We start from the raw sequence: 25674 nt of genomic DNA, 5'->3' as shown, positions 1-25674 counted from the left end.
CTTCCTAAGGCACTAGAAGTTGCACCAGGGATGCTGCAACAAAATTTCTGTTGGTGCTCGGTCACCCAGAGCGGTAACCCTACAGTTGGCACCCCTGATCTGGGATAATTGGTATTCTGCCTTTTAGCAACACCCAGTGAAAAGGGCTGTAAATATGCCCATGTGGTTAAAAGCTGCTAACAAGTTATCTTTTTGTATTAAAAATTCTTGCCTGTGTGCCCTTCACTGTGATAAGTCATCTGATTACTTTTGAGGATGTCTATCATTGGAGAGCCTTTAAATCAGGTAATAACCACCCCTGCCCTCATTTAATTCTGTGGGTACCACATGTGTGACACAAGCTTGAGTCCAGCATCTTCCAAGTGGCTGTGTCTTGTTTTTAGGTTTCAGTTGTTATCACCTTAGAAATAGACCTAGAAGCCGCTCCATGCTTAACAACTGTTGCCATGTTAGGGAGGGCTTATTGCCCCCTGGCAGAGAGAGGTCTGAAGCCAGGAAGTGCGGCCTGTGGGAATGCGTATTGCTAAAGGCGGAGCAAACCAAGGGAAGATGCTCCTGGAGAAAAGGCAATTAATAACTGATGAGACAGGAGCAGGGGTGGAGGCGGCAGAAGGCAAGTGCACATTAGCCAGCCTGGATGCAAGAGCGAGGAAGACTTTGCACAACAGGGCCTGGTCTGGGTGTCCTGGGAGATTCCGCTGCAAAACAAGAACTAGAGCAAAGGGAGAGCTGGAGGCCATGTGGCAGGGTATCCTAGACCTGCCAGCAGGAAAGATCTGTAAAAAGGAGAAAGAATCCTAAGGCAGCAGTCTGACAGGCTGTCAGGCAAAATGGCCCAATTGTGCATGATCTGTGCCTCTTGCCAACTGATTAAGGAGAGTGGGAGGTGAAATAAGCTGTCACTCGCAGCAGCTGAGGGAACCAGGGGAGCATGTGGGTAGGGTTTTAAATGGCAACAAGCAGTTCAATTTTGTTTATTTGCAAATTCAGTTTTCCAGCCTCCTCTTTACATTTGCATCCAGTTCACACAGCAACACTCCACACACACACACACACACACACACACACACACACAAATACTTGAGTACTGTAAAGTCGTCAAGGACCTTTGCCTTGGAATCTGAATTCCAAAACTCTTATTTGGAAATGTGGAAACAGAGAGATATCCTCCACGCACACACCCTTTATCAGTAGATTTAATGACTTGTCTGTATCTCTATATATGTACACAAACAAGAGCCCCCTACGCTTTCCTTTGCTAATATTCAAGGTAGTTCTGACCTACAGTGTTGCTAGCCTATTCTATTCCTGGCTTATTAAACTTTTCCTCAATGTTTAACTTTGATTATCCATGCTGTGGTACAGTGAAGGTCGCAATTTCTAAGAGTTCTTTGCATTGAAGCACGGACCTTTTAAAGGGCGGCTTTGTTTTCACTTTCTGGCAGCTTTGGGGAAGCACGCACTCTGCAAACTTTTTTGCCAGGGGTTTTGTGAAGATGATGGAGGGGGTGCTTGCAAGGAAGGGGAAGAGGAAAAAGGAAGACACCAGCACCCACAGCTTGTTAGAGCCATTCACTGAAAAGAAAACAGTGCTTGTGCCAGACTGAACAGCCCTGCTCCTAATTAAGCTCAGGGAAGCAATGGGATGGTTTAATTGAGAACAGCATCCCTGTTTAATGGTGCCAGCAATATAAAAAAAGCACACCCAACCAACCAAATTCAAAGCATAAATTGCACAGAAGACAGTAGGCAAAGAATGTGGGGGGGAGGGCTGTTCCATAGGGCCACATGGTAAAACCCTCTTCCCTGCATTTCATTTGGAAGAATAATTGGATTTCATTTATAGGCAGAGTTTGTACTTCGTGGCTTAGGGAACTGGATATTTGCTAGATGAAGAGCCAAGCAGCCCAGTTTTGGGAAGAAAGCACTTCCTGGTGATTTTGACAGTGGGAAGTAAAAGCCGGAAAGCTTCACCTAGATCGGTATGCCTCCAATTAGCCTGACTTTAATATTTGAAAAGGCATCTCCTCAGGTCATAAGAGTTCATCTTCTAGCATGTGCAATACTTTTGAATTTTAGACCCATTAAGTATACCTACTAAACTATTAAATTTGCTTTGAAACACAGGCTGGGATCACACACACCCACCCCACCAGATTTTATCCATTTTTTAAAAGCAAGCACTTACTTCCAGATCTATGCTAATCAGGTTTGTCACCTGCTCTGGCTCCTGTTTTCATATTGGTTAATGATGTGTGACATACTGATTTAGCCATCCCACCCTTCTCAGCAGCGCACAGGCAATGGAGGCATCGGCCTTTAAAAAACTCTGATGCAAAGGACTTAGGGGCATCGCTGCAGCCCATCTGTTGTCCTTCAGTGCCAGGTGGAGCCACCATCTTGAGTAATGATCACCGTTTTCAGACACTCATAAAAACAATTTTCTGACCCTGTATCTTTTACAAGTGCCACATAATGTTTGTCCCACACTTGTAAGAAATCATTTTTTTATGTGGCAGCACCTATTTTCTGAAAATCCCTGCCAGTGAATATTCAGCGGGCACCTTCATTGTATTGTTTTCTATGCCTGTTCAAAACCTTTTTGCTTAGGCAAGCCTAGCCAGACAAGTAATTTTATTGTGCATATTTTCTTTTTAAAACTGTTGACGTTATGCATCTTTTCACAGTATTGTCTGCTGTTTTTAAACTCTGTATTTATCATTTTTAAAATATTTGTATACTATTGTGTAAACTGCTTGGATCTTTTTTATTTTATTTTATGAAGCACTGTATAAATCTTGCTAAGCAGAAAGCAAAACAAATCAACATTGATAGCAGCTGTCATTTAACCTCTGGAAAGAAAGTGCCATTCATATAGTACAGCACACACGCACCCCCCAACTCTTAGCTAACACACAGCCTTGTGTATACTGAATGCTGCTTTAGACTAAGTTGCCTGATACTGCTGGTAATTTGAATATTTTAGCTGCAAATATTGAATTTATTCTACCTAACCACAGTGTTAATGAAAGCGATAGCAACCTACAACTGGGGCTCATGTGGCACTGTACTTCAGATCTGTGCAGAGCAAGCTAGTCACCTGTTCTGTTTGCCTAATAGGAAACTGTCTCCCTCAGATGTGGAATGCTGGAGTGAGACTCAAGGGGTGGTGGACTAAGCACTCCCCTCCCTGGAGGCTGGGGGGCAAATGGTTGCCCTGTCTTCCTGTTGTCACTGTCTGCTGTCTTTCACTGCTTCTCTCTACCAGGGGTCAGCAACCTTTTTCAGTCGTGGGCCGGTCCACCGTCCCTCAGACTGTATGGTGGGCAGGACTATATTTAAGGGGGGGGGGAATGAATGAATTGCTATGCCCCACAAATAACCCAGAGATGCATTTTAAATAAAAGGACACATTCTGCTCATGTAAAAACACGCTGATTCCCGGACCTTCCGCGGGCCAGATTGAGAAGGCAATTGGGCCACATCCGGCCCACGGGCCTTAGGTTGCCTACCCCTGAAGTCTCTACCTTAGTAGGTAGTTGTTGCTTTTTTAAAAATTGAGAATTGCTATTCCAAAAGTCATGTATTTCAAGACATGCATATTCTGTGTCTTCAGCGATGAATTGTGCCTCAGTCCAGTTTAATTTCCAGAAAATCATGCATAAAGTAATGCATAAGCAGTTTCATGAAGATGACTTGGAACCTGCTTAAACCCAGGCATTTGGAATTTAACTGCATTTAAAAAAAAAAAAAGTGAGGTTGAGTTGGATTTGTTCTTTTATGCATATTACTGTATTTTAGGTCATTTTTACTCAAAGCAAGTGACTTTGAGTTCTGTTTTTTATAAAGAAACCAAAAATAAAAATAAATCTATCAGTTACATTAAATTGGAAGGACAGGGAAGCAATTTTATCAATTCCAGGGTTTTTTGTTTTGTCCTGTTCCCAAAGTGAATCACTCTTGCTTCTTAAACTCATTCTCTTGCCTCTCCTGCCAATCTACCTGAGCCACCTTTAGAGACTAGATGTCTGAGAGAGCTGTAACCCCATCACCACCGTTAGCAGGTTGCCCAACTTCCACTGTGCTTTCTTTAATGGAGTCCTCAGAAAGTGAATTTATTCCATTCATGGTTTGCCAGAAAGCAGCATTTTTGGAGTCTCCTCAAGGGGACAAGCCTGTCAGTCAAATTGTCACAGACAATAATTACCCCCCACCAGATCTGCACACTCTGTCTTCAGAGCAGTCAGTTAGAGCGACCAATACAGACAGGCTATTCTTACCAAGTTGGTTTTCAACCTAATTAAAAGGATCCTGTCATTCCTTGCCCGTACCCCTCAGGCCTCCAATGGTCCCTTGTTCATTGCAGAATACAGACAGCTAAAACACATTCTTCCCTAGTACCTTTTCTGCACAGATAAAGAAAAACACTGAAATTCCCAGAGGAAATTCGGCAATGTGTAGCTAAAATTACAGCTGGCACTAAACCACTTAGGCGAGAAAAAATAAAAATCCAATCTATTGTCCCAATCTTAGACAGGTTTACTCAGTAGTAAGTTTCGTGGATTCTGCTAGGGTTTTATTCCAAGTAAGTATACTTCAGTTTAAATATTAGGGGTGAAATAAATAGCTTTAAGCTCATAACATTAAAAGTGTTGAGTAAGAATTAAAATTGAACAACACTTCTGCATTATTCTTTGAAAACTTTCGTTTATATTTGTACTACCAGCTATTGTGCCTGTATACAATGTGGTAAAAGCATAATAGATGGTTTTTGTTTATATTTATTTATTTTTAAATCTTTCTATACTGCTTCCCACATCAAGTCTCAAGGAAGTGTATAGCAATAGTAAAACATTAAAATATGGGATTAAAAGAAAACCTAGGACAATGTTAAAATTTATAATATTCTGAAATCAAGTCCCAGCAAAGGCCTGAGTGCATGAATCTGTTTTTAAAAGATACCTGTAGTTGTTGTTTAGTCGTTTAGCCGTGTCCGACTCTTCGTGACCCCATGGACCAGAGCACGCCAGGCACTCCTGTCTTCCACTGCCTCCCACAGCCTGGTCAGACTCATGTTTGTAGCCTCAGGCACACTGTCCAACCATCTCGTCCTCTGTCGTCCCCTTCTCCTTGTGTAAAAGATACCTAAATGTCATTAATGTGGGTGTTCACCTAAGCTCAGAGGGAAAGTGCTTCCATAGTATCTGGGCACCACCACAGAAAAGGCCTTCTCTCCAGTAGCCACTAACCAAATCCTTCCACCATTAGGGTCTCATCAGCTGATTGTAATGATAACGTGGGGTAATATGGATAGATTTTCTTCCATGGGGAACTGAGACTAAAGTTTGTACATGTGAATTTGCAAACTTCCCTGGCCAGCTGGCTCAATTCTAGCTGGATCTATAAATCTCTCTCGAATTTCACTCACCTTTCTGTAGATCCTGTAAAGAAGGGGCCTGATAGAGAAAAGGGATGAACTGGAAGCAATCCATATCAGCTGTGGGTGTAAGATCCCAGAATGGGTTACAACAATATTATCTATGGTTACAAGAATAGATAAAACCAATACAATTATTAAACAAGTAAAACCATTCCAAATGGAACAGAACTTTATAAATACAACAAAAGAGGTGGTCCCAGAGCTGTATTAGCCAGTCTATAAAACAGGCTATAAAAACTCTACAGTAGCTGTTAGCTGGTGCTAAGGTAGTAACTTGTCTCTTGCCTCAGTTGCAGGATTGCTATCCATGGTCCTGAATTCATTCCAGAATTTGGACTGGTACCAACAGTTCTGACCAAGTTGCTGAAGCCAACTCTGCCCTAGATCAGCAGCAGGGATCTGCCTTACCCCACATACCTGGGGATTACTTCCTAATAAGCAACTTCTGGAGAGCACCATATTGACTCCCCCAGTATACAGTACTGTGCATATACGTTTTAACATGTGTAATTGGCAGACTGGTGGTCTATGCAAAGTTTAAGATCTTGAAATATTTTCATATACCATATATGTCAGGCCTCCTCATCCTAGTGCTCTATTTTGGACTTGCAGGCTGAGATTCTTGGGAGTTGGAGGTTGGGAAAAATGAATGTATGTATATATATATATATAACCTACAGCCATGACTGTTCTTGTGAATGTGATGAAGTAGACTTGAATTTTGCTTATGGGGAAAAAATCAGCAGTTCATCTTTTTTAGATAATATAGGAGGAAAAGTGCTAATACGAAACCATATTTCTTCAACTCGCAATAGAAAACCTTATGTCTGTTTTTCCTTTGTTTGCAACAAAACTCTCAGCCAAATGTATTGATTTTCTTCACTGCATAGCCTTACAATTATAGGGCTTCAGCCTGATTCAGGAGCTCAGTTTTTTAACAGTTTGTGCATCAAAATAGTTTTTTTATGGTGAGGAAAAACTTTTAAGGCATTTTATGCCAGGACTCCAAGTAATATTGTGGATGTGCCTGGTGAACAATGTAATATTTAGTATGGCCTCCCATACTGCTTATCAGGCCAAGTGCCATTGGTAAGGAAGTTGGGCAGAATTTAAAGACAGCTTGAATTTTATTCTTCTTACTTTGTTAGAGACAAGTAGTATTATTTCTGTCCTTTAACTCACAAGTCCACAGAGACAGTAGAAAAGGAACTGGAGCAAAGAAGATTCAAATCGATCTTTTTTCTGCCAGGATTTAAACCACTGAAAATCTGATTCCCAGTTCATGGGCTGTGCATCTGTGGTCCAGAAAACATTCATTGCAGTCATGAAGCTCCTGGCAGCATATTGACAAGGAGAAATGAAATCCACATCTGGCCTCTCTTGAATTATTCCTTATTGCTATGGAATCTTATTCCACAAATCATCCTGAGTTGAGTGACACCAAAGCTTCTCTCTTCACATGACAGATTACAAACTCTTTGTTCCTCCTAATCCTCTTCAAAAACTAATGAATGGCAAATTTAGATTAAGCCTGCCCCCAGCAAAACTGTGTTTATTCCACAATAGTCCCACAGTGCTGAAATTTGGCAGGCCAAGAATCCAAATGGCTAACCCAATTGGTGATCAGATACTTCTTTATTTCTGCATAACCCACCTAGAAACAGAAGACAAAGCAACTCAGTACAGTTGGCAGTGAAAGGAACAATAATCTGAAAAGGATCTGATCTGCAATATGATGTTTGGAAGTGAACACACTGAAGCCAGCTACAACAACATATCAGTTTCAAGCTACCTGAATTCGTATGAGAATAAAACTCGCAGTAAAGTAAGAGCGCAACCCTAAAGAGGTTAAGCCTTTGAAGTTCAACTGTTACATTATGAAGGCTTGTACCAGAACTACTAGCGTGTTTGAAACAAACATCTAGCAAAACAAGTTTAATGTTTTATGGCTCAGATCAGTTGTGTTTTGAGCAGGTTTGTTCCATAAGTAAAAAAGAAAACTCTACAAAATTTAAGGAAAACGTGGCAGCCCGTGATTTACCTTGTTGTTGCACAGGTTGCAGTCCCATGAACACTGGTAAGCCTTCTAGAGCTAAATGGGTAGGGAAATAAATATCACTCAGAAGCTGCTGAGATCTATTCTCTGCCAAGAGAGATTTATGATGTGGTGGGAAATTGCTTTGGTAGCTTTTAACCATACTTCATATGCTATTGCAAGCAGCAAATATTAAAATGAATTGTTGACTTAAAAATAAAGAGAAGAAAAGGCCTGTTTAGCTAAAAATGCAAGTCTTAAAAAAAAATCAGCTGAGGTGGAATTTGGCAGTACTGCCAAGAGTGCCTTTTTCAAAGATTATCTGTTCATTGATATGGTTGAAGAAACACCCTGACGTGTGTGGGCCCAACATTCCTTGCCTGTGGCAATGCAGTCTTCCCTTTCATTTTTTTCCCCTAGGATCCTTGACCTTCTTTTTACTTCTTTTGCGCAGTCAAATGCTGCTTTGTAGTTTATGGAGATAAAATTAGAAAAGGCGCTTCTTAAAGAAACTGCTGATCCATTTGTCAGACACCGAGCACTGACACATTACTTTGTGTGCTACTTTAGCTTCTTCTTTCACATCTGATTCAGTGTGACTGAGAACAGACCCCAGTTGCTTGAAATATAATATAAATGTTATATATATTATATATTTCTACCTAATGCAACTTAGAAAGGAAAACCACTTGGTGGAAAGAGACCATGAGAAAATAATTCTTTGAGAAGAATTATAACCTTTAAAGTTGGGGTAGAGGGGCAAGTTTGAGGTCTTGGACCTCATAGCTGGTCCTAAAATCAGTCCTAAAGAAGTAACTATAAGGAGCTCTCCCAGACCAACAAAGAACCACAACAGCAATAAGCCAGAATTGGTCAGCAATGCTCCATTCCCCCAATTTTGTGAAAACAAATAGGCTACAGGGAGAGAATGGTTAATTGAGCTATGCTACAGGCCAGTCAAGACAGTATCATTGTAATCAACGGTCAGTGGTGGCTAGCATCTCAGTCTCTGTAGTGTGAAAATGTGCGCTCAGTTCTGTATTTGTTTTGCTTTAAGAATAAAAGTAATAATTATTATAAGAAGGTATGATAAGAACAATCTTTGAGGTCAGACTCGCTTGATGACCAGAGCTAATGGGGGTGCTGCAGATTACACTGTGCTTGTTATTTTGAACCAGCAGAGCAACCTGCAAACAACCCACGATAGTAAGCAAAAGGAGAGTCACTGAAACATCATGAAATTCCTTATTCATGTAGATAGGACCTGGTATAAGCAACCTTGAGATAGCAGCCCTGGCATCTTGATTGTGATAACAAATCCCGAATTTGGGGGGGGGGGGGGAGAGACATGTTCCCAGTTTTATTGTAGTCTGACAAGGTAAAGGAATGAATCAGTGGATCAGCCTGGATTAGAACAAGAATCCTCCTAAATTCATAGGGATCCTCCTAATAACAGATGGCAAGACTAATCTTGATGTGGCTGCCTTATCTGCAAATGTGCTGCATCATTTTGATGAGTTTCCTCCTTTCAGTAGCTGTCTCAAATGAACTACAATTTTCCAGCTTATCTTTATGTATTATTAAAATTGTTTTTTTATTGTGCAAGGTATATTTTTGTTTGTAAGGTGCCTTGAGTTTGAAGTGAATCCCTATCTTCTACACAACACAAGTATAAAAAAAAATTTTACTGAGCAGCATCAGTAAAGGATGGAATAGATTTTGAAAGCATCTTACTCAGTCCCTTCTGTAAGGTTCTTGGAAAGTGACTCTAAAGAAAGCAGGGCAACAGGTGTGGAATCGCTTATGAGACCTGCACAGTGTTAGGAACGTTTTCACCTGCTGCATAACTCTGTCAGAACAACACCTTGATTTTGCAGACAGCATTCAAGTCCAAATAGGATATGGACATACAGCTCCTCACAATTCCCCATAAGATTACCTGATTGTGCTGTGGCAGGGAACATGGATTTTCATATCAACATGCCACCATTTTTCTTAAAATACTCCTTCCCTTCTCTAGACTCCATCTTGATCTATTCACTTCCTGTCTCAAGGAACTCCCTCCCCATAGCAACCCAATTATTTAACTCGTTCTTCTCAAGAGACCACATGGTTCAATTTGCTCCATTGCTTATTCTACATGGGACACCCCATTTATCCCCAGTTATCTCCCACCCTTAACTGCTCTGTCCCACCCCCCTTGCTATGTATCCATATTTGATGTTTTCTTTGGATTAGTCAGGGACCTTAAGGCAACTTGAAACTTTGGGCACTCCTTAAATAAGCTTTTCTACTATTGGAACCACGTTGGGAGACTTCAAAGTAATCCAGGTTGTTTGCTTGGAGACTGCAAAACACAGAGACCCTGAGTTGCACCATATGCAGAGCTCTGTCATTCTAGGGTAAGCATGCCAGGAAGCAGTGAGGACCTGTTGTATAGTTGTGCCCTTGTTGTGGGCATGTTGTGGAAACAAAGAGGCTTAGAATGTGATATAGCTATACACCCACATTCTCTACATGACACACACTCCCCACCCCAATCAACAAAGCATCTATACCAGCAGAGCTTTCCATTAGTATTCCACATCCTCTACTTCCTTAGGCCTCTTAGCCAGGAGATCGTGGGGACAGAGTTGCTCTCTGAAAAGCTTCTGTGTTCCGTTTAACAAACCTAAAACACAAACCACTTTTAATCCTCTATGAAAGAAAATTGCAGCATTAAGATTAATGTAAGTGATTTTGAGGCCGAGCAATGGTCTATCCAGTCTCCTTGTCATGCTACTTTTGGAACCTTTGGTATCCTATATTACTTAATGCAGCTGGTCTCTTTTAGCTTGTTTGGGATAAATAAGACGAGTATTTTTTAATAACGGGACAAGAGTTATCCTGTTGCATTTCCTTTTGCAATAGTTCCAACACAATTTCTAAGGAAGCAATCTTTAGGGCCTTCATATTTGTTCTATGGATCATCTATTCTAAACTGTTTCCATTTCTTTACTTATTGTATTTTCTGGTTTCTCCTCCTACCCTTCCTGCTCAGTTGCCAGGAGGGTGGAGTTAATGAGAAAGAGATTCTCGTTAAATACATTTTCTACCTTGAAGGGTATTGATTGACCTGCATTTATCTAAGACCTTAAAAGTGATGCTTCTCCCTAGGGTAGGGTTAAAGGAAGGAATTCCAAAAATCTCCCTATTGAATTGACTTGTTAGAGGAGCCAGAGGAGGGTGTGTGTGTTTTTCCTGCCCCCCTTTTTCAGGAGAGGGAGTGGGCATACTTCAGCCTGTCATTCTTGTGTTTTCTCTTTTTGATTGTCAGGTATTAAATTCACTGTGAAGATGGTCTGAGCCTTGCAAAATGCATTCCTCTTCATATATTTAGTGGCTGCTGGTTATCGAAGGGGAGGGACCTGGGATCAGTTGGCTTTTCTTTTCTCTCGCTCTCTTAATCCCAGGCAGCTGTCACTCACTCCTTCACATTCATTGTATGTGCCCAGTGGCGGAACGGATGGTAATTATGCACATTTAAACTACAGTACTTTTCTCATGCTGAAGTTAGCATTGCTGCCACGCTAACTTCTCATATCCTTTCAAAACACCTGGCAAAATATTCAGTGCCGTTTCTCTCATTGTTAATTAAAACATTGAAATAAAAGTATTCTATCTTAACAATCCATTTTCCTATCAGGCTCAAAGTCTGGGCATAATTGTTAGGTTTGGCAACATGTTTTATTTATACAAGTTCTCTCTTCATTCAGGCAAAGATATGCTCTTAACCCACCACATTTCACGAACATGAGAGCTAGATGAGAAAGTTAGAGCATGTGCTTGCTTATTTGCGGAGACAAAGTTCAAATCTCTTACATGGGGTTTTAATTAATTATTTGAATAACCCCTGATTGACTAGGCTTGTCCGTGTGACTAGTTTGGAAAGTGTTGCTGTAGTTTTAAATGGGCTTCATTTGCCCTTAGTGAAGTCAGAAATCTGATTGGATGCAGAGCAAAAATGTAGGATCACATCCGCAATGAGCTAGAATTGTTTGTGGATGAACGAAAATGCACACACAAATGCTACAGAAAGAGCAGCATTGCAGGGGGGGGGGAGTTAAGAACTGCCACAAAACTGTAGGATTAAAGGGGGGTTGGGCAAATCCCCCTCAACCCTGAAAATTCCTGCTTTCAAGGTGAAAAGGGAATCAGATCAGCCCTAGTTCTCTTAATCTTTATGCTAAATGGCTAAACATGCTGAACAGAAAAAGGAGGGCAGTAAAACAATCAGACTGAAAGATACAACAATATGGGAAAGCATAGGACGGAACTTTATACTGAATTGATCCATTTGGTCAGTACCGTCTACACTCGTTAGTCCTGACTACCCAGAGTTTCAGACAGGATACATTCCCTGCCCTACCAAGAGATGCCATGATTGAAACTGGAACATTTGCATATGAAGCAGACAATCTACCACTGAGCTATGGCCCTAAAAATTGCTCACTAGTTCTTACAGTACCAGATCCCTTCTGTCTGTCAGACAGAGCTGAAGCAATAACATCCTGGCAGGGGCATCACTGCCACTTACTGGTCAGGGTAAGAAGGCAGCAAGATGGTTGGTACACCAGTGGAACTGTAGCACTGGCATTGCCAATGCCTTGCCCCTCTCCTGCCAGTTAGCAGCAGCAGCTTCAGCCATTCTTAGTCTCTTGTCTTGGGGTGATGTACATTAGAGTTTGGCTACCAGGATACAGCTCAGTTAGATCTGCACTGTCTAGGATGCTGCAGACAGATGCCCTCCAGATGTTATTGGACTCTCAGTTCTCACCAGCCTCATCCAGCATGGCCAATGTACAAGAATGTTGAGAGCTATAGCCCTGCAGCATGGATTCCCCACCCCTTCTCTGAAGGAACTTGCTCACCTTGAAAGTAAGTCAGAAAAGTTTTCAAGAGCAGACTCAATAGCTTGCAAGGTTATGGTGCCCTCAAGATGGCTAAGGCTGGTGGGAGTTGAAGTCCAACAACATCTGGAAAGTACCATGTTGGCGACTGTAGAATGAGATTAGCTGAGATCTACAACATTTCTACACTCTTTTCTGCACCTGTCTTTTCCCCCCTTGAGTGCTATTTTACATTTTAACCCAGCAGATAGGGACTGTCTTGTTTTGATTGCATGTAAACTGCTCTGGGAGCCTTTGTGGTTGAAGAGTGGGGCACAAATGCCCCAAACAAATAAGTACAGTGGTACCTTGGGTTACAGACGCTTCAGGTTACAGACTCCGCTAACCCAGAAATAGTACCTCGGGTTAAGAACTTTGCTTTAGGATGAGAACAGAAATCGTGCGGCGGCAGCGGGAGGCCCCATTAGCTAAAGTGGTGCTTCAGGATAAGAACAGTTTCAGGTTAAGAACGGACCTCTGGAACGAATTAAGTTCTTAACCCGAGGTACCATTGTAACTAATATATATATAATATAAATATTGTTCTTTATATCAAGTTCCTTATATCTGGGCTCAATCAAAGATTTAGTGGTGGCTTAACTATATGTTACTATAAGTTACTGGAGGGGGTACAAATGAGAGAAGTTTAGAATAACAATAATTGTATCTTGCTTTTATTACAGAAGAGAAAGTTAAATTGGGATTTAAGATCCTTAAATGGAATGAATCTAAATGAAACTTTCAATTTTAAATTTGCTTCTCCATTTAAAAATACTGTTTTATTTGAAAGATTGAGGTACGTTTACACAGCTTCTTCCTTAATATTACCTAGGTTTATTACATGCTAATGGGCCACTTTGTCCTGCTTATAAGACTGCTACAGTTGGGCCCATTCATTGTCAGCTAACAAGACACAATCATATCTCTCTTGCTTGGCAAAATGTAATCTGGCTCATGTAAACCATTGCAAAACTTGGTTTTAATATGTAATGGACTAGCAGTTAACTAGTGGCTTTTTGAAATTCAGTAAAAACTCAATAGCCAATTTGGGTTTGAATGAGACAAAGAGTTCTGTCATTATATTTGTGCATTTTCATAATTTGATAGACAGTTTTAAGATTGTACTCAAGTCTCCAGATGGACTGTATTATTTAGAATTCTATTGGGTTGTTGTTTTTTCTGAGAAAACTGAACTTCCAATAATACCACATTGCATTTCAACCAAGGCTTTTATTTCCTGGTTTAAAATGTAAAAGACTGAAAATTGAGGGCTTTGCATTTGAAACTTGATTGCATTAGCTGTGGAAGATAATTTATTACAGAGTCTCAATGCAGACATCACACCCAGGCAACTGGTTGGTATTATGTTCAAGTTGACAAACCGTGATTTGCTGTCAAACCAGAATCTGAAACCATGATTTGAAGTGCAAACTGTAGCCTGTCTATGCATGGTTTGGCATTATGTTTCTATTGAGTAATTATAAACATGGCCCTAGAGACCAAAGTGTTGAATAGGAAAAAAGTGAAAGCAGATCAGAAACTCTGCATGTGCGTGCTGTGCACGCGCACACAAATGGGACTGTGCACCAGCCCCCCTGACATTTCCCCCACATTAACTCCTTAGATCAGTGTTCACCAACTGATGAACCACACCAGCTTTTTTAGACTAGTGGGCACAATTGAATCTTGAATGAATACTGGAGGCACCAGCCATAACATGGCTGCCATGTGGGTGTTTGATTATAAAATAACTGTTCTAAATTAATGTAGAACTTAATGTCGAGGATAGTACATAGTACCAAGAGTGAAGTACATTGTGTGAAGATAAAGTAAAGGTAAAGGGACCCCTGACCATTAGGTCCAGTCGTGACTGACTCTGGGGTTGCGGCGCTCATCTCACTTTATTGGCCAAGGGAGCCGGCGTTTGTCCGCAGACAGCTTCCGGGTCATGTGGCCAGCATGACTAAGCCGCTTCTGGCAAACCAGAGCAGCGCACGGAAACGCCGTTTACCTATTTATCTACTTGCACTTTGAGGTGCTTTCGAACTGCTAGGTTGGCAGGAGCAGGGACCGAACAATGGGAGCTCACCCCGTCGCGGGGATTCAAACCGCTAACCTTCTGATCGGCAAGTCCTAGGCTCTGTGGTTTAAGCCACAGTGCCACCCAGATACTATGGAGTCTTTGAGGGATCAGCATCCTTTATCTCTTTCACAAGAGGCAGCTGAGGAATTGAAGAGGGAGGAGCCGGGTGCTGTTTTGAACCATGGCCACAGTCTATATAGAGCAGCAGCAGAGAAACACTGAGAGGAAAATAATGGTTCTAAACAGCAGAGATTTGAGTAAAGCAGGGGTAGGCAGACACTGAGGGTCTGGTTTGAAAAGAAACATCAGCTTTAACAAGGAGAAATAACAGAGCTATAGAGATGAGTAAACACAGAAGCTCACATGAAAAAGTTAACAGCATTTGCAAGCTCTCTTCTCTCCTTTAATCCTAATTTTCGGCAAAAAGAAGTTGAACAGAAAATGACAAATCTCTTTTTAAATATGTTTAAATCTGTTGGTATGCATTTGTCCAGTGCTTATTTTTCTAAAAGAATGTTTAGGGGTACTCTCATTTTTCTATTCATATTGAAATACTGCCCTTCAATGAGGCCAAACCTAGATTCACAAAATGTTTAGGGGTATGCGTCCCGCCAGAAAAAAAAGCACTGCATTTATCACAGTCACAGAAGTATCCAGTATAACAGAATTTTGTATTGTGTCCCCACATAAAGATAGGCTGGGAAAAATACAGTCTGCATTGGCTCCATATTGTACTTTGGAGGTGTAGTAAACAGAGGAGAGCCCAATATGATGAAAAGAGGGATCTGGCACACATATTTACAACCGAGAGCTAGCTGTTGGCTTCTGTCTGTGGTCTCATGCATGAGACTTTTAGAGTATTAGAATACCGTAAAAAATGTTCATTGAAGCAAGATCTAAATAATGTTTTACATTTAAAATTAAAAATGGCTTTTGGTGTAAGCAGCTGGGAAGTGCAAAAAGGGGAAGGTAAAGTAAGAGAGAAGTAATGCAACGACACTCCTTAAAGATGCATTAAAACTTGGGGATTCTAAAGTAGGCTTATAGATAGATGAGCCTGCAGAACTGGGACAAAGTCTGCTCAGCATCCACAGATGGGCCTTGGCTTTCACTATTATCTGCTTGAGATCACAAAAGGGGAGTTTAAGGTGATTCTCTCTCCCAGCTCCCTTCCACATTTGCATTGAGTGAAACCTATTGTTCATTGCCACTTCCACAAAGAGAGGAGGATGGGTAAGAGATGCGAACAGCCTGTTCCTATTCCTGGTAGCTTTGGGGATCAGACAGGCAGCACTGGATTCTTCTACTCTACCTCTGCCAGGCAGGGTGTTAATGTGGCGTGAAAGCAGTTTAAAGCCTTGGGCCTCTCTTGGAGCCAGCAGGGTGTCCGAGGCAGGCCCACATCCCCAGTGGGTGGCTGTCAGTGGCAGTGCGCTCTGTTAGGCAGAAATTTATTAGTATTATTCCCCCCCCCCCCTTTTTTTTTTGTTAGAGCAGCAAGGAGTGTAAGTGACAGCTGTATTAAGAACCACAGTGCCTCCGAATGGGATCAGAAGCCATCTGCACAGAGGTTCTTGACAAAAAGCCTTTTCAAAGTGCTTAGTCGCGTCTTAAGAAATGGGGAGGAGAAAAAAAGGAAGGAAAATGAAGGGGTGCCTGCTGTTTCTGCAGATTTTTAGCCTCCTCTTTTTTATTATTATTTGCCTGTTTGCTTCATGCAGTCCTCATTCTTTTCTGCCCCTCCAACAATGTGGAGAACTCTCTAATTCAGATCCCAAAGCCCAGGCAGAGGAATGACCTCTCCTCTCCCTCCTGTGGTTTACTGTCTCCCCGTATCTCTTTTCCCAAATGGTTGAGAGTGGCAGCTTGGATTTTTCTTTTTCTTTTTTTTTAAGGAGACATAAATTCAAGCCTCGCACTGCAGCACCTGGCTTTGCAACGGGTGCTGCTATCAGGCGGGCCAGAAACATTTTAAGAAGCCAAAATCTCTTTGTTCTTTTTAATCTCCCCTTCCCCCTGTCTGTCCTTCAAGCTTCCTGGCATGTTCAGCTGCATGGCTTTGGTGAAAAATAATGCAAGCGGGTTTTATCATTAACCTGCTCAGCTGCAAATCTTCCCACCCTTCCCCTGCAAATTCACACATATATTTGCATATGCAATAGGCTGTATTCTTCCATTCTACAGCAGCTTCCTATCTGGGGAGTTCCTTGTGAAGTGCTATATGGGAAATAAGACCTCTACAGATTAAATGTGCACAATTAGTTTCTTCATATTAGATAAGGTGGAAGTGGGTGTGCTGTGTTGCTTTTTTGTGCTACTTATAATTGAAACTGCCTGTTTTCACTTTGGCTGCTACATTAAGACTTCAGGGAGGGGGGGTATTTAAGTATATCAGATCAGAATTTCTGCCAGTAGCTTTAGAAAGCCTCAAAGTACTCCTGAGCTTAATCCTTTATTTTCATGTTATCTTTCTTTGCAGTATGTTTATATTTATCTCCATTTTCTGGTATCTTACAGCTTCAGTGTTATTTTAAACATACATGTTTCTTTTAACTGTTTGTGGGATTTTCTAGTGATGCAGCATTACTGACCCACAGATGAATTATGACTGGTAGTGCATTTCTACATGCCACAAGCTTAGATGGATTTTTAAAAAGCTTTTTTGTGACCTATGGAAAGTTATCTGCATATGTTAAAATCACCCCATAATGTATAGATGCAAATAAGAAAATGTGATAACTTATCCATGTCCAGAGATTTGCATGCATCAGAAATGCTGAGTCCAGGATCATTAAATGGAAATAAATTCAGTTTGTTTCAATGTGTGCCTTTGTATCATGACCATAGTTACATATTCTTAAAAATGCACACAAGTATTTGAAGTGCATGCAATATAGTAGCCAAAAATTAAGTTTATTTCATATATACACTCAGAGGTCAAAATTCTCTTCCTATGTATAACAGTACAAGCATATATTGACACCCTGCATAAAGATGCAGGAAGAAATTTATCTCTGTAAATATTTGTATGGTGTTTTTTTTTTACCTTGAAAATGGTTCATCCTGAAATTATGGGAAAAGGAATGTACATTCTTTTCAGATATGTTCTCTTTACATGCTGTAGGCTGGGCCAGGTTCAACATGCTGTAGGCTGGGCTAGGCAACTTGGGTAGCTTCCTGATGTCCAGGAAGGGAACCCAGATAAGCAACACTGGAGTCAGGCACTTTCATCGTACCTTCTTCCAGGATTCATGTAGAAAATCCATTATCGTGCAAAGTGTCCAGTGCTATCACAAAATTACCTACTGAATCTTGAACTCTCTTTGCCCAGAGCCCCTCTCCTCGGCTGCCAGGATGGCATTTGCGGGGTTTAACTCAAAGTCCTGAGCATGAGCCACACAAATCCCTCCGAGCAGGGCCAACTGAGAATAGATAAGAAATCAGGAGTTTTCTTGCATGTTCTATATTTCAGAGCTGCAGGAGTGACACAATAATTAAGGTGAGTGACTTTCTCCCTCCAAGCATTCTATTTTTATAAAGCCTGAAAATTCTATTCCTCATAAGTGAGACTGACTGTCCTATCAGTAGGACATGTGGCATAGAGAATCTACCACATGAGGGGTATAATTTGATTAAATTTCAGAAAAGTCTCAGGAATGACGGAGTTAAAGCAGTTTAAAAACTTTTCAGTTAAGGTTAAGCGGCTGCTGTACGCCCACACAAAATATATCTGAAATTTCTCCCTTGGTTGGTTTAAATAATATTTGCAGAGAAACCAAGTATATTAAAAGAGTGTGACTTTAGCAGGTTTGATGTGAATCAGTTATGTATCCTTAACCTATGAGATTTCAAAGTTCCCATTTTAAACTGTTCATTAATTAGGTGCAGGAATTACAACTCATGCCTATTTAGCGGATTGAAACTTCTCTGTTAGAACCCACTTTTAAAAAAAAACATTAAAAATAGCCTTCTCTGGAGTTAACAGTCTGCAGTGGCATGTTTGCATTTGACATGCTCGTGTGTGTGTGTGTGTGTTTGTTTGTTTGTGAAGCAGACAGAAAGAAGAACTACCTCTTATTTGCAGTCTCTGGCTTGGGCCACTTCGGTGATCTGCTTCATGCACCCATACTTTCCCTGGTTTTTCAGTTCCACTCTTACATCTGCAGACCAGAGGAATATTAAACCACTAAAGCATCATGCCCAAACAGGAAACAGCAACCCAGATATCTCTATCGCTAACACATGCATTGGGGAACCTTTTCCAGCCCCAAAGCCACATTCTCTCATGGAGAACCTCCCAGAGGCTATGATACCACTAGCAAGGTAAGGGATATGCCTCTAACCTTTGGACAGTAGGCTAAATTCCAACCACACAAAGCCATAGTTTGCCAGTTTGAATGCAATTGCAAACTATGGTTTGCACTAAACAGAGTTGAAAGGAGCACATGAGCCTGAGGTGCGCTCACATAACTCCAACAGTGGTGTAGTAGTAGTATCTATGTACTGAGGAAGTTGTGACGTGGAAAGAGACAAGGAGTTCTCTCTCTCTCTATCTCTCTCTCTCTCACACACACACACACCATTTTTCCGTCCTTGCCAGATGCCAAAGGAGACAGTTAAAAAGCTGGTCTTCTTTCTCCTTTGTTGTAAATGCATCAAGGGAAAGAAAAGCCTGGTGGGAGACAGAGGGCTCTTGCATGTTCACAGCAACATAAACAGAGGATGAAAGGACTATATTCCTTTGGGGCAGAGAGTAGTTGTTGCTAGATTTCTAATAACTTGTAATCTCCAGTGTGCATGCACGTGTCCTAAGGGATGGAGGCCATGGTATATCAGGACCAGAAAACCCTGTTGGCAGCCCAATTTATTTGCTCCTATTCTGTATATTACTGGAGCACTTCAACATTTAAGCCTTGTGTTTACAGCTTCTCACGGTACCATTTGAATTCAAAACAATTTCTAAAAAAGTGGTTTTATTTCCTTTATCTAATACTTCTCTTCTGGGATGTCTTGCTCTGTCGATGAATCTACTCAAGGGAATTTAGAATAAATGAGTTGGGGAGCAGGGGGCGGGGAGAGATGCTGTCTCTTATGAGCTAAGCTCATTATTGCGCTGCCTTTTTAGCCCCTTTAAATGCTAACATGCTTGTATTCCTTCTCACAATTTAGGCTTGCCATATGTCAGGGGGCAAAAGGTCAGAGAAAACCCGGATGTATGGCAACGTGGTGGAAAAAGCAGCGGAAACAGCTCAAAAAGCTTAAACTCACTATTTTGGGGTTAGGTTACTCCCCCAACCTCCAATATTTGTAGTTTCCTAAAAGACAACTTTGCAAGTGTCAGGAATTTTACTTTTTAAAATATGGCAACCCTATCACAATTATCAGACTTGAGATGTACTCCTAAATGATAATATAATCCATATAGTTAATTGCTGTGAATATTTTAAGGAATAGAGGAGGCAGAAGGAATAGTTTGTTAATAGGGCTGAGTTGCTGTAATGCTTTTTATAGAAACTAGTATTATTATTATTATTATTGGGAAGAGCTTACCAAACCAAGACTTCTTCCTTTGGAACAGAGGCTCTCAAGCTAAGCCTTCTAGGGTTCAACCTTTATGGAAGCAGAGATGGGCAAGCAAAATGTATGCAAGGTATAATTCCCAATTGATTGTATTCATACTTAGGCAGAGAGCCATTCTTTAGTTTGAATTTTACATCTATACATTCTACTGCAGGCAGGCGCCTCCAGAAAGATGCATGTCACCATAGTAAGTCATCTCTGTTTAGGGCAGATATATGGGCCTCCTCCCTGCTTGAAGCCTGGTGTCCATTAAAGAACTGCATGTCCAACTCACGATTAGCTGAAGTTCAGAATGTCTAGCTGTGAGTCAATCGAAAGTTTTCCCTTCCAGTTCAGAGCTGTTGTTCTGTAACAATTTTGGTAAAAGACACACAGAGGTTTTCAGTTATTCCCTACTTAGTCCTGCAGTTAATATGTCAGTGCAATAGTACCAGGTCCATGCTGCTGTTGCACCATTCTAGTTTCCAGAAAAGGAGGGGGAGAGAAACAGACCGACAGACAGACCTTGCTACTAGCAGTGCATCTATCTGCAACAACAATGGAGGGGTGGGTTTGGGGGACAGAAAGTTGGAGCAGACATGGGAGGGAAGACTAGCTGGCAGAAGTAATAGTGGTGGGCAATCTCCAGTACATCACATTCAAAGGTAGTGCCCATACTTGGAAAGGTGTGGGCCTCTCCAGCCTTTTGAATGAGGGGAATTCATATTCCAAATGCCCCATTCAAACTTCACCTCCAGCATTACTCCGCACGCCATCCTTCTAACAGCTTGGTTTAGGCAAAATGGCATCTGCTTTATCCAGACAGGCTATATCTCTTGATCAGAATCTCATAAAGCGGAAGAGTGACTCAGTATATGCATCAGATACTTCTTAGATAAAGAAGAATCTGTTCAGCATACAGTGTAGATTGTGGAAAGCATAAAGGAAGAGAATAAATAGCATATACTTCTAGGCAGGTGGGGGACAGTAGACTTAAGGTATTAGAAGTAGCTAGCAGAAAGCCAGTAACACATGATTGAATTACAAATCCTGTATTTTCACATTTGAAGGCCTGATAAGACTATGTCATGACCCATTTTTGTCAGCATGGGGAGAATCCTTGTTCAAAACGAACTACCGTTCCAAATTTCCGTGGATTTTGGTGAACCCGAAGAGCAGGAGGGGTTCAGGTAGACATGTTAACTTAACTGATACATGCTACAAATCACCAAAGTTTTGACTTCCATCACATTTTCACAAAATGTAAGTCTGGCCAGAACTTATTGCTAAACCCGTTTGTCAGAAAGGAGTGGGATTGGAGGAATGAATGCTTATTTGTCCTCTCAGCATCAGAAAGAAAAGTCTGGAGGTCAGGATTAAAGAGCCCAAAGGTGTCCCCCTCTAAATCTCCCATTAGCCTGATTCCTGAAAACCACAGCTGAAAACTGCAAACAACAAAGTCTTGAAACATCCATTGCAAATAGCTCCTATTACTCATCATCTCACACCCTTAGAATAAAATCCTTAGGATGCTGTCAGCCCCCCATACATGCAAGCACAAATTAGTGTGTGTGTGTGTGTGTGTGTGTGTGTGTGTGTGTGTAATCGCTCATGATTGTATCAGATATGTGAAGAGGCAATGCTGTTGTCATTTGTGCATCAAACAGATTCACTTCAGACACAGTCTCTAATCACAACGTGTATTGAAAAATATGGTCACATTTTTAAATTACCATGGAAAGCAAATATTCCCTAAATTAATGTTGTCCTGTGAAGTAGCCATTAAAATGACAAATGCATTGAAAGGTCCTGTGTATAGAGAACAACTGATTTGATTTCTCACATCACACAAAAGCTTCCATACAATAGGCAGGGTGTTCCAGAGTGCAGATGCTGCCACACTAAACGGTTGAATTCTTACAAATGTGGACTGGGTGTTACGTGGCACCTGTCGTAGTGCAAATTCCGCCCACCGAAGCAGTTGAGTGGGCACAGGTGTGGTATGGCCCTTCCCCTTCATGTGAGAGACTTTAATAGCAATTCCCATATGAACTGCAAGATCTGATTACTACAATTATTTCTCCTTTTGCCTCTTTTACGGGAGATGGAGGAAGTACCATCTGTTTTGCTCTGAGACCATCGGTTCTTGTTAATTAAGACATGCTGCACTAGTCTCTTGTTATTCTCCAGATAAGGAACTGCCAGCTTTTGCTTTTCTTTGCAGATGTCTCTCTCCCCTCCTCCCCCCCCCCCCCGCTGGGTTCCATCCATACTCAGGTGACAGGTGGAAAATAGCCAGGTTCAGCCCCCAGTTTTTATACTGGCTGAGCCACATAAACACTGATAAGGAAATTTCCTTCATTTAGAGCAAGGATGAAGAACCTGTTAACTCTTCAGGTATTCCTGGACTCCATCCCTGGCCATTGGCCATACAGCCTGGGATTAATGATGGAGCCCAATAAGACATGGAGAGCAACTGGTTCCCCATCCCTCATTCAGGAATACGCTTCTTTTCTTTTTTGCTCAGCTTCCACTATTCTTTTTCCCTCCATGACCATCCTTCCATTTACCTTGTCAGCTGAGGGAATTTATATCATACCTGCAAATCTCACCCCACCCAACGCTGACTCTATTTTAAGGCACTTAGCAAGGTGTGACCCACATTGGCCCCAAGTCAAAGGGCTGGGTGCTGACAGGTTCCATGCACAAAGTAGGACTTCTGGTTTGCCTCCTTTCAGTAGCAACCCACTCAGCTACGCTGGTCCTTGGGAACAGGATCCAATGTCATGTTGTTTCAAAAAAGTTTTGGGCACTTGCACTGGAGATATCTCCACTCAGCCAGGAAGCACCCTGGGTGACCTTAAGCCAGTCACTGCCTCTCAGTCCAATCTACCTCTCATGGCTATTGTGGGGGTAAAATTGGGAGGCAAGGAATGTGTGCCATCTTGAGGTCTGGGAAAGAGAGACATGATATAAATGAATAAATAGAATTACCAGTTTCAGGGCGCTTTTTAGGAACACACAAACCTGGCCAATGCAACACAATAAAATGTGAGAGGCCTTTAAAAACATAGCTTTGGTTCAAATATTGGCATTCACAGGCTTGGAGATAAATTTACATTCAGGTTCAACATACAGTAACAGTGCTTGAAATGTCATCCGCTCTCTCCGGTGGACCTACTTTTTCTGTTGGTGGCTCCTATGTGGCTAGAATAATTTTTAAATGAACCACCAAAGCAGTGATCAGTCAGGTAGCTCTCTACCATTTCCAGATGTTTTTTGTTTTGCTGGTTTTCAGAAAAAGAAACAGCATGAAACACATGTTATAAAATGTATTTGCAAATATTACATTGAAATAAGTAACCCCTGGAACATTTGATTGCACAGGCTTAATTCTTTTACAAATGTTTGTGTGGGGGTTTTTTATTTTATTTTAGGAAATTTAGAAGAAAATAATAGCCTTCCAAGAGAAGCTACCAAATCAGAACACAAGAGAAGTGTTTGTTTTAAACTTCTGTTTCACTGTGATACTTCAGTCTTTGTGATACATAATTTTTAATGTATAGGGATAGCTGTGGTGAGAGAGGAGTGGAAGACTATAAACAGCAATTGAATTTTTTTTCTGGGAAAGGAGCTCAGATTGAGGGGGAGGATGTGTCAGAGATTAGTTGGTTCTTTGTGAGATGGATGATTGTTCAGACAGCTAATGGGGGGATGTGAGCTTGCGTAAGCTGCCTTTAGGCAGTATTAGGAACGTGTTGAAATAATTGAGGTTCTTCTGAGTGGTTTACAGATAAATTAATTAATTAGAGCAAATTTCAAGCATGCAGTCTTTGTTTGCCTGGGTCATTCTCTTCAGGGGTGTTACATAATATTCCATTCCAAAGTATTATTGTAGTTCCCTTCCTTCTAGATTTTTATTATTATTATATTTTATTAAGGTGATTTCAGTTAAAAGAAATAAAGTGATACAGGGGGGAAAAAAGGAAACATGAGAGGGAGAAGAACAACAACACAGTTACATATAAAATTGAAAATATGCAAAAAAAGAAGAAGCAATATACAATATTCCAATACATTCTTGTATAAATTGGTATAATGTTATTGTCCTAGTGATTATGTAAATGTTGATAGCCTACTACATTTTGTATAAACTCCTTCCAAATGTTATCATATTTATCCACACAGTGTCTGTGCCTATAAACAGTCCATTCATAAATTACCAGTGACATCATGTCGTCAATCCATTGATTGAAGGGTATCATATTTTTATTTTTCCAATTCCTCAATATCAATCTCTTGGCCACCATTAGGACATGGAAACTCCATTTCCGTTGTCCCATTGATAATTTCCATGTTGCAGGTATATACTGTAGTTCAATAAAATATTCTCTGCTGAAACATTTTAACTTTTTCTGCACAGTCATAGTTACACAGTCCAACACTTTCTCCCAAAACTTAAGTAAAGAACACTGTACAAACATGTGTTTCAGAGAAGCATTGTCCTTGCCACATCTCTGAAACTGAGCTATCTTAGCTAACCCTTTTTATACAATCATAAAGGAATCCAATATACTCCAAATATTATTTTCTGTTGTATTAGTCTTAGTTTTAAATCTAATGACACCTTAGGTATTGAAGCTAATACATTTTCCCACTTTCCGGGTAATAATGAAAGTTCCAATTCTTTATTCCAATCATCTCTTATAGTCTGCATATTGAACGTGTGTATTGTTAATAGATATCTATAAAAAGTAATTGCTGGCTTTTTTATTTTTGAATGAGTTGTCCGAATGCTCCAGTGTCTCAGGTATCTCAATCTACCTTCTAGATTGATGTGAGAGGGAAGAAGCAAATGGAGAGGAATGTCATGCTTATTGCTTATGGCTTATTGTATCCATTTTTCAGTAAGAAATATCTTGCCTTAGCTTGCCAATTCTGTAAATGTGTTTCCAGCCTGATTTAGCTCTCAAGGAATTCAAAATAAGCTGCAACAATGTCTGTTTACTTATGTGCTTAGCCATACAGCCCCACTTGCCCCAAGGACTCTGTAGCACGTTAAGAGATCCTCTAGACTGAGCTAAAGGACATGCAACTGTGTGCCAGTGTTGGTGACGCAGTGGGTGCATCACTGCCTTCCAGTGATTCATCCACTCAAGGTCAGGGAGGAGGGCTTATCATCTGATTCAGCAGCATAGCGTAATATTCTAGCTCCTTATTCCACCACCTAACTTTCCCCAAGGATTGAAAAAGCCACGTTGCTATTTTAGACAGCTGCATTTCCATGTCACCTCCTTTTAGCTAGTTACAGTATTTGCTCTGTTCAGTTCTCACACTCATATATCTCTGCCACTTGTCTTCCTTGCTTGTATTCACTCCCTCTCCCCAGCAGCCTTGTTCCCATTTGGAAGTAACTGGTCCAACAGCTCCGAAAAATATGCAGTCCCAGTCGGCAGTGGTGTAGCGTTGGGGGTGCAGGGGGGGCCGGCCGCACCGGGCGCAACATCTGGAGGTTAGGGTTAGGGGGCGCAAATCCACAGGTTAGGGGGCGCAAATCCACGGGTTAGGGGGCGCAAATTACTTGCCTTGCCCCGGGTGCTGACAACCCACGCTACGCCACTGCCAGTCA

At 41.2% G+C, this 25674-nt stretch overlaps 1 protein-coding gene and 2 long non-coding RNA genes across 4 annotated transcripts in view; all 3 read left to right on the top strand.

The window, feature by feature from the left end:
- LOC310678930 overlaps positions 1–24019 on the top strand; it is a 58170-nt gene extending 34151 nt beyond the window's left edge. The window contains exons 2-4 of one of the 2 annotated variants that reach the window (XR_014512053.1): positions 17818–17985; positions 20273–20368; positions 23483–24019. This is a non-coding gene — a long non-coding RNA (uncharacterized lncRNA). The remainder of the gene's footprint in view (positions 1–17817; positions 17986–20272; positions 20369–23482) is intronic. The other variant, XR_014512052.1, reaches the window with a different exon arrangement.
- The window catches only part of HS6ST1 (heparan sulfate 6-O-sulfotransferase 1), a 187074-nt gene that overhangs the window by 101999 nt on the left and 59401 nt on the right, over positions 1–25674 (top strand). The gene's annotated exons all lie outside the window — the stretch shown is intronic.
- LOC310678932 lies at positions 13944–14648 on the top strand. Its single transcript, XR_014512056.1, has 3 exons — positions 13944–14135; positions 14193–14238; positions 14583–14648. It is a non-coding gene; the product is annotated as an uncharacterized lncRNA (long non-coding RNA).

This window comes from Podarcis tiliguerta (genome assembly GCF_965153285.1).
Source record: "Podarcis tiliguerta genome assembly, chromosome: 5".
NCBI classification, from domain to species: domain Eukaryota; kingdom Metazoa; phylum Chordata; class Lepidosauria; order Squamata; family Lacertidae; genus Podarcis; species Podarcis tiliguerta.
This window is presented reverse-complemented; position numbering and strand designations above follow the sequence as displayed.